The 8,536-nt window shown below is 39.4% G+C and overlaps 1 long non-coding RNA gene across 2 annotated transcripts in view; it reads right to left on the bottom strand.

The window, feature by feature from the left end:
- LOC106148330 overlaps window positions 1-8,293 on the bottom strand; it is a 21,909-nt gene extending 13,616 nt beyond the window's left edge. For both annotated transcript variants that reach the window (XR_001233669.1, XR_001233670.1), the window contains exons 1-2: window positions 7,963-8,293; window positions 5,819-5,939 (exon numbers count right to left, since the gene is read on the bottom strand). This is a non-coding gene — a long non-coding RNA (uncharacterized LOC106148330). The remainder of the gene's footprint in view (window positions 1-5,818; window positions 5,940-7,962) is intronic.
- Window positions 8,294-8,536: the final 243 nt, after the last annotated feature.

Below are 8,536 nucleotides of genomic sequence, written 5' to 3'. Positions count from 1 at the left end.
GTTATTTAATTTCCAACTGTTTATGGAGTTTTTGTGTTTTCTTTTGTCATTAATTTCCAATTTCAGTGCACTATGGTCTGATAGTAGGCATGAGATAATTTCAACTCCTTTGTATTTCCTTAAGCATGTTCTATGTGCTAGTATATGGTCTATTTGAGAGAATGTCCCATGTGCAGCTGAAAAGAATGTATATTCTGATGTTTTGGGGTGGAACACTCTGTAAAGGTCTACTAAGTCCATTTGTTCACATGTTTGGTTAAGTTCTGTTATTTCTTTGCTAATTTTTTGTCTTGTTGATCTATCTTTTTGAGACAATGGGGTATTAAGGTCCCCTGTTATGATTGTGTTGCTGCTTATTTCATTTTTCATGTCTGTTAAAATTTGTCTTATATAGTTGGGTGCTCCTGCGTTTGGTGCATAGATGTTTGTGATTGTTATCTCTTCCTCTTGAAGCTTTCCTCTCACAAGTATGTAGTGACCTTCTTTATCTCTTTTAATTGTTCTTGGTTTGAAGTTCCCATTCTCTGCAAGTGGAATAGCTCCACCTGCTTTTTTCTGGGTACCTGTCACATGGAGTATTGTTTTCCATTCCTTGATTTTCAGTCTATGAATTTCCTTTTGAGTTAAATGTGTTTCTTATATCCAGCATGTTGTTGGATTTTGTTTCTTGATCCAATCTGCCAGTCTACTTCTTTTGGTTGGTGAATTGAGACTATTTACATTGATGGTTTTAACTGATATGTATTGGCTTATTTCTGTCATGTTGTTTTCCTGCTGTTGGCTTCTCTTGTTCCCTCTGTTTAATTGCTCTGCTTGGTGGTTTCTGTTGTTGTTCTTGAAGTTGTGGTCTTTTTTACCTTTCTAGAATATCTTTTAATACTCTTTGTAGGGTTGGTTTGGTGTTCATGAAGTCCTTCATTTGATCTTTGTCATGGAAATATTTTATTTCTCCATTAATTTTGAAGGATAGTTTTTCAGGGTACATCAATCTGGGTTGGAAGTTGTTTTCTTTCAGGACCTGAAATATTTCACTTGAAGCTCTTCTTGACTTGATGGTTTGTGTTAAGAAATCTGCTGTGATTCTGATGGGTTTTCCTTTATAGGTGATCTGTTTCTTTTCTCTAATAGCTTTTAATATTCTGTTCTTTTGTTGAATTTCTGGGATTTATTTTGGTTATGTTTAACTGGAGTTCTATATGCCTCACTTACTGGATGTCCAATTCTTTTTCCATGCTCGGGAAATTTTCTGCTATTACTTCTGCAAATAGTCTTTTTGTCATTTCTGCTGACACCTGCTGTTTCTTTGATACCTATTAATTTTACATTGTTTTTCTTTGCTTACTCCTGCTGCTGTTGAATTGTTATTTCTTGCCTTCTTGTTATTTTTGAGAGATGCTTCCTTTCATGGTCATTCACAACAATGCTGTCCTCAAGCTCTGAAAGTCTGTCTTTAGCTTCATTCAAGTGGTTTTGCCAGCTTTCAATGGAAATTTTAATTTCCTGGATATTGGTTTGAATCTGTTTTGTGCATTCCAGTTCTTTCCTGTATTGTTCATTCAACATTTCCATTAATTTACTGTGCTTCTCTATTTTCATTTCTGTGTCTTCTTTAGATGTTCTAAGCAATTCTTTCATTATTGTTGCCATTTCTTTTTTTTTCTTTTTTTACCTCAAAGATTATTTCTGACCTGATGTCTTCTATAGTCTGATGGAGTTGTTTCTTTACTTCAGCTTCTATCATTTCAGAAATTTCAGGTGTATGACTTCCAAGCTTTTCTGTGTCGATATCTCCTGAAATTGTTCTGTGTGGAGTAGAGGTCTGAGATTCCATTTTGCTCCTTTGTTTTGTCATTTTCAGAGATCCAGAGGTTCCCTGCAGCTCAGCCTCACTCCCAGGATGATGTCGGAGTAGCAGGGCAAGGACCTAAAAGTCCCCGGTGCTCGGTGTGACTTCCTCAATGGTGTGTGTCGGTGGAGTGTGATCCCAGTGCTCCCACAGCTGTCCGGGTCTCAGCTTGGCTCCCACTCAGGGGTTCCCACAGCTGTCCGGGTTTCAGCTGTGTTTCCACTGGGGTGTAGTAGTGGGAGGGTTGTGGTCACTGAGGCTCCAGACACTGCCTGGGACCCAGCCGAGTTCCCACACCAATGTGTGTTGGGGGGTAAATGCACTGTCACTGAGGCCCCTGAACCTAAGTTCCAGCTTAGCTCCCCTGAGGGTGCTGGGTGGGGGCAGGGGGTGGCATCCAAGGCCCTTGAGGCCATCTGGAGCTCTGCCTGGCTCCCAAGCTGGTGGGGCAGAGGTGGGGCTGGTTCACTGGTGTTTCCAAAGCTGTCTGAGGTTCAACTCAGCTCCAACAGGGGGAGCAGGGGCAGCAAGTAGTAGCCCCCAGGCCTCTAACTCTCCAGGGCACTGCCTGGCTCCCAAGCTTGTGGGGGAGTGGTGGTAGAGGCTCACCAGCATTCCCAAAGCTGTCCGAGGTTCAGCTCAGCTCCAATGTGCATGTGGGGGAGAGCCTCAGAATGGTATTTTTATACCCATTTTCTCATTACTACCCATCGTCAATCAGATTTTAGAAATACTTGTAAATTTTTTAAGCAGTTGATGAATTTAAATTTATGTAAATCATTTTTATAATATTTTTACAGCTGAAGTATTTGTGTGATTTTTTTTCAGCTCTATTTGGTATTTTGTCTAGTACTTGTTTGTAATATAGGATAGTGATGTCTATTTTGGGAAAGTAGTGATGGATATAACATATCTTGATCATTTTCAATCCTTTATCCTTCTCTCCCTTTCCCCTTTCCCCATCTCCAGAAGTCTACTTCTAGTTTCTTATCATCTCTAATTTATTTTATTCATTCATTTATTTTAGGTTTACATAGAACAGAAAATATAAGTTAACTTTCTGAGTATGGCTTAATTATTTTATTTATCTTGAGTACTATGGATTTTCTTACAAACAACACAATTTTATTTTTATAACTAAATAATATACCGTTGTATATACTCACCATACTTTCTTTAGCCATTTATCTGTTGACAGATATATAAGCTGTTTCCAGACTTAGCTATTCTGAATTGTGCCTCTAAATATGGGTATTTAGCTATCACTATCTACAATGCCTTTCATTATTTCAGGAAGATGCTCAGAATATAGTCCTGAAAGAATATATGGGTCAAATGGAATTTAGTTTTGTGAGGAATCTCCCTACTTATTTCCGGTGGTTGTACTAATCCACCTTCCCACCAACAATGTAGAAGGGCTTCTTTTTCTCTCATATCCTCACGAGCATTCATTGTGTTCTTGACGACAGCCATTCTGACTAGGGTGAGATGGAATCTTTTGATTGGCATTTCCCTAATGACTAAAGATGACATTTTTTCCATATAATTATCAACCATGTGCTTACTTATCTGCTCAGCTCATTTGCCTATTTTCTAATGAGCATTTGGGCTTTGAGGGTTAATTTTTTTTGAGTTATTCATATAATCTAGATATTAGTCCTCTACTAAAAAAGTAGCTAGCACAAATTTTCTACCATTTTGGATGTTGTCTCTTCGCACCCTCTGTTGCTTCCCGTTCTCTGGTGTTTCCTTTGCTGTGCAGAAGCTTTTACTTCAATGCGATCCCATTTGTCAGTTTTTGATATTATTTCCTGGGCCACTGAGTTCTATTCAGGACACCTTTGTTTGTGCCTTGTTTCCTCAAGTATTTTGTCTCTGTTATCTTCCAATAATTTGAAAGGTTCTGTTTTCGTATCTAGATCTTTGATCCATTTCCATTGGATTTTAGTACAGGGTGTGAGATAGGAATGTAATTTCCATCTTCTGCAAGTAAATATTCAGTTTCTTCAGCACGATTTGATAAAGAGGTTATCTTTCATCCAACACATATTTTTGGCCCCTTTGTCATGCTGTAGATGGACGTGCTTGTTTCTGTGCCTTCTGTCCCCATTCCATTGCTCTGCATACCTGTTTTTATGCCGGTGCCGGGTGTTTTGTTACTCTAGCTAGTTTAACTTGAAATCCAGTATTGTGATGCTTCCATTTTGCTCTCTTTGCTCAGGATAGCTGTGGCTATTCTGGATCTTTTCCAATTCCTTATGAAGTTTAGGATTGTTGTTTTCTAATTTTGTGTAGAATGTCATTGGTATTTTAATCAAGATTGCATTAAATCTATATTTTTGGGGGTTATATTGTCATTTTTATAATATTAGCTCTTTTGATCCGAGAACAATGGATCCATTTTCCAATATACTGTTTAATTTCTTTCCTCAGAGTTCCGTAATTTTCATACACAGGTCTTTCCCTTCCCTGATTAGGTTCATTCCTAGGTATTCAAGTTTTTGAAGCTGTTGTGAATGGACTTGTTTTGTGATTTCTTTCTCAGTGAGTTCATTATTTGTGTACAGGAATGCTATTGATTTTTATGTGCTTTTTTTATCCTGTTGCTTGTATTTTAAGTCATGATTTTGTTAAAAGTAGGACTGTGTCTTCTAACTTGATTGCATTTTCCTTAAAATGAATTAGTTTTTTGACCAAGTCAGTTAACAAATAGAATACAAAAAAGGAAGAAAACCCAGCTTCTGAAGCCTTTAAAATTTACAAGTTTAAAAAACTAAAGCTTGCAATCAACAAACATTGAAGTGTATTCCTATATAACAGGGAGAAACTGAACAAATTATATACAAAGGGCTCAAAAGTTGTACTGATTTAATTTTGAAATTCTATAATTGATATTTGAAGTATCTCTAAGACTGGGCTGAAACTTAAAGGAATGAAATTGAAAATGGCTAAGATTTCCAAAGTTCTAAATATAGTAAATCAAAAATAATCATAGAGCCCACTTATCTGACAAATTTGTTATATACAAATATCTGTCAGAGGAAGATATTCTGAATAGGGACAAGATGCCAAAATATCTACAGGTGTCATAGCTTGGAAAATAAATTTGGGTTAAAATTAAACATTTCAGTAAGAAAAAAGTGATAGAAAGGGTTCTTTCTTGTTATCAAAACTTGCTCTGAGTTCATTAGAAGGAGTCATCAAGGGTGTTGAGAACTTAAAATTTATGAACTATAAAATCAACATAAGAGACTACAAGTGATTCTATACACAAATGAGGATTAGATTATACTTAAAAATTGCATTCTTTATAGGAATACTGGTGACACAGTATTATTATCTATTTAAATACAGATATATAAATGGGTCTCACTATGCTGTCCTGACTGGCCTTGAACTCCCGGGCTCAAGCAGTCCCTCTGTCTCAGCCTCCCAAGCTCTGGGACTACAGGTGCATGCTGTTTTGCCTGCCCTCGGCTTCCAGGTTTATTTTTAGAAAGAAATTTGAAAATATTTCTAGGTTTTATTTCTTTTTGCTGTTTTGAGACAGTGTCTTGCTAAGCTACCCAGGCTGGCCTTGAACTTGTGACCTTCCTGGCTTGGCCTTCTGAACAACTGAGACTACAACCACCTGTCACTGAAAAAAGTTTTTGAGTAAGGCTAGTTTAAAGTTCTGCCAGCAAAATAAACCAATATGTCAGTGAGTTAATAAAAATTTCAATATTTATGCATTTTATTATTGTCAGTTGTCACTTTCAATCTCATAGGTGTCATAGCTTGGAAAATAAATTTTTCTGTCACCTTAATTTCAAAGTTATATCTGACCTCTATAGAAAAAGTATAATGATCTACTAGTGATGTCTGCCATGAGTGAGGGAAATGGTCTTAGGATATTATATCAACAAGCGCTTACTAGAGAAACACATTTAATGTGAGATATGTAATACATAAGAATTTACAAGATTGGCTTACAATGTCAGATGTGGAGAAGTGCTAAAGGTCTGTCTGTGCACTGGAGAGCTGAAGGATCCAGTTGAAGGCCTGACGTTCAGTGTAGGGTCCCATGCAAGTCCGTAACAGGAGGCTGAAAGGTCTGCAATGGAAGCCAGAGATGACATCCAAGGTGAAGATGCAGACTGGAGCTCCTCTGAAGAAACAGAACTGAGCCTTCGTTCTTTGTTTTCCCTTTATACCATTCAGGAGACAAGCTGCCCTAGGGCGGGTCTTCTGCCATCAGTCAGTCCCCTCAGCCGTACTCGGAACTACACTGATCCAGTTTAGTTGGGTGTTTCTTACTTAAGTTGGCACAATCAGTTAACCATCATAGATACTTTCTAATTTTGGCGGTGAAAGGGAAAAACTGTACAAGAAAAATTGTCTTTTAAAAACTTTGTTCTTTTTGAAACTGTCTAGCTCTGTAACTGCTTCATGGCTCTGTAATTACTTTCTCGACCCTTGTGATCATGACAGCGTAACCAAACATGTGGATGTCTAATTGTAACAAGCTCCATGACCATTAATCTGGTCTTATAACTGATGATCATTAATCTAGCCATGTAACCAACGATCTCACCCTGCTAGCTAATCAGAGAACTGCCAGGCTGTTCTGTCCCGCCTTTGTAACTCCTGCTCATGCATCATATACAAGTGTTAGTCCATAAGCACTCGCCTACCTGGCTCTGTTAAGGGAAAGATCCCAGCCAGGACCACGGGTGTAAAACAAAGCTGTTCACTGCCTCCAAACTTCCTCGGGTGTCATTCCTTTCCTGGACCCACTTTTGCTGCAACAGTGGTTCTTGCTGGAGAATACTAGTTATTGTCACTATTAATCTCATTTTTTGCCATATGAAGGAAAATTTCTTGCTTGGCAGGCTTCACAGTGGCTGGCTTTCAGGTAGGATTACCCTAAAGGTTTCCCATACCAGAATTGTTTAAAAGGCAAAGATTTCCATTTAGTCTTGGAAGCCAAGAGCAAGCGTCAGATATCAGATAAATGTCAATGTCAACTGAATTTTGTGATTTCAGTGGCATGTGTGGCTCCTGTTTATCAGTTTCCTACCTCCTCTATCTTTTTCTATTTCTGTATCTGTCTCAAAGAGCTTTAAGATGTAAAGAGTTGATAAGTAGAGAGATAAAGGTGGAGAGGGAACAAATGACCACCTTCTTGGCAGCTAAGCCAGCTGCAAGGAGAATCAGAGCTGTGAAATGAGAAACCTTCCCAGAAGAAAGTCAGCCTGTTAGGATGCAATTTTGTAGCGGGGGGGCACACTTACCTAGCATGACCAACTCTAAGTCATAGATCCTTCACTGTGCTCTGCAATCTTATCGTCTCCATTTCCAGGTCTTTTACCACTACTTCCCTTCCCCTACTCACTCCTAAGGTCACAAGGTGAGTGGTGGCATCGCCAAGAACTGCTTCTTCTCTGAAATCTTGCGTTTAAACACTCTGTTCTCTGACTGCAATCTTCTGCCACTCCAGGATTCCCTACTGTTATTCTCTCCACAGAGCTCAACTTCCTTACTTAATCCCATCAGTCAGTCCTCTCTACCTCCATACCACTGGTACAGCCCAGGGCCCCCACAGCAGCCACTTTCTAGTAAATGTTCTCAGTTCCTGGGCCTGCTTCTTTTTACACATGTTAACTGGCCTGAGGTCACAACTGGAGAAACAACTCATAGCATCGAGCACTTTGAAGTAGGAGACTAAGGTATGCGACATGGCCAGAGCAATTGGGCATGACCAATTGAAGAGACCTGTTGACCACAGTGCAAAGCAGCAGCTCCCATGCCTGGCAGAAGATCTGGCACCTGACATCAATCTTTTGACACAAGAACGAGCTGAGCCAAGAACCAGTCTTCCAGTGTGAGATCAAGCAGGACAATGGATCAACTATCCAGGAAGATATAAAAAGATACAGTAACTGACTTTGTGGCCATTGCCCTCTTGCCCATTCTGTTTGCATGACTTCTCTTTTTCCTTCGAAGCATTCTTTTCTCCTTGAGTGTTTCTTTTGTGCTTCTTTTCCTTTCTTATTTTTGCCCTAAAAAATGTTAATCTTTCACATTCACCAGTTGGTCCACCCAATTCATTGAATGGTATAATATGAATCTGATACCTGTGACCCTCGAGGTGAGCCAGTTCTCCCGATCCATCCACTCTGGCAGGGTCTGTCTGGTCAGTTCTTGTCTGAGTCTTCTGAGGCTGCTAGAATAAAATACCATAAACTGGTAGCTTACAAACATCAAAAATGTATTTCTCACAGTTCTATAGGTTGGAAAATCCAAGTTAAGGCAGATTCAATATGTGACGGGTGCTTTCTTTCTGACTTACAGATGGTACCAACTTGTTGGGTCTTCACACGATGGAAGGAGGGATGAGGCAGCTCTCTGAGGTCCTAGTGAGGGCTCTGGTCTCAGTCATGGGGGCTGCACCCTCATGACTTAATCACTTCCCAAAGAGCTCATCTTCTACTGCCATCATTTGAGGGGTTAGGATCTCAACATATGAATTTGGGGGAGAGGACACCAATATTTAGCCTGTAGCAGCTCTCTTCCTTATTCTCCACAGAACTGTTTTCAAACCTGTTCCTTCTCCTCAAACTCCACCAGCCCTTCAGCAGACACTCATGCAAGCAGCTTCCAAAGGGAATTTGAAACCACTGAGCGAGAACTCTCCTAGCTCAGCACCAC

This window comes from Chinchilla lanigera, unplaced genomic scaffold, assembly GCF_000276665.1.
Source record: "Chinchilla lanigera isolate Chin_1 unplaced genomic scaffold, ChiLan1.0 scaffold00019, whole genome shotgun sequence".
NCBI classification, from domain to species: Eukaryota; Metazoa; Chordata; class Mammalia; order Rodentia; family Chinchillidae; genus Chinchilla; species Chinchilla lanigera.
This window is presented reverse-complemented; position numbering and strand designations above follow the sequence as displayed.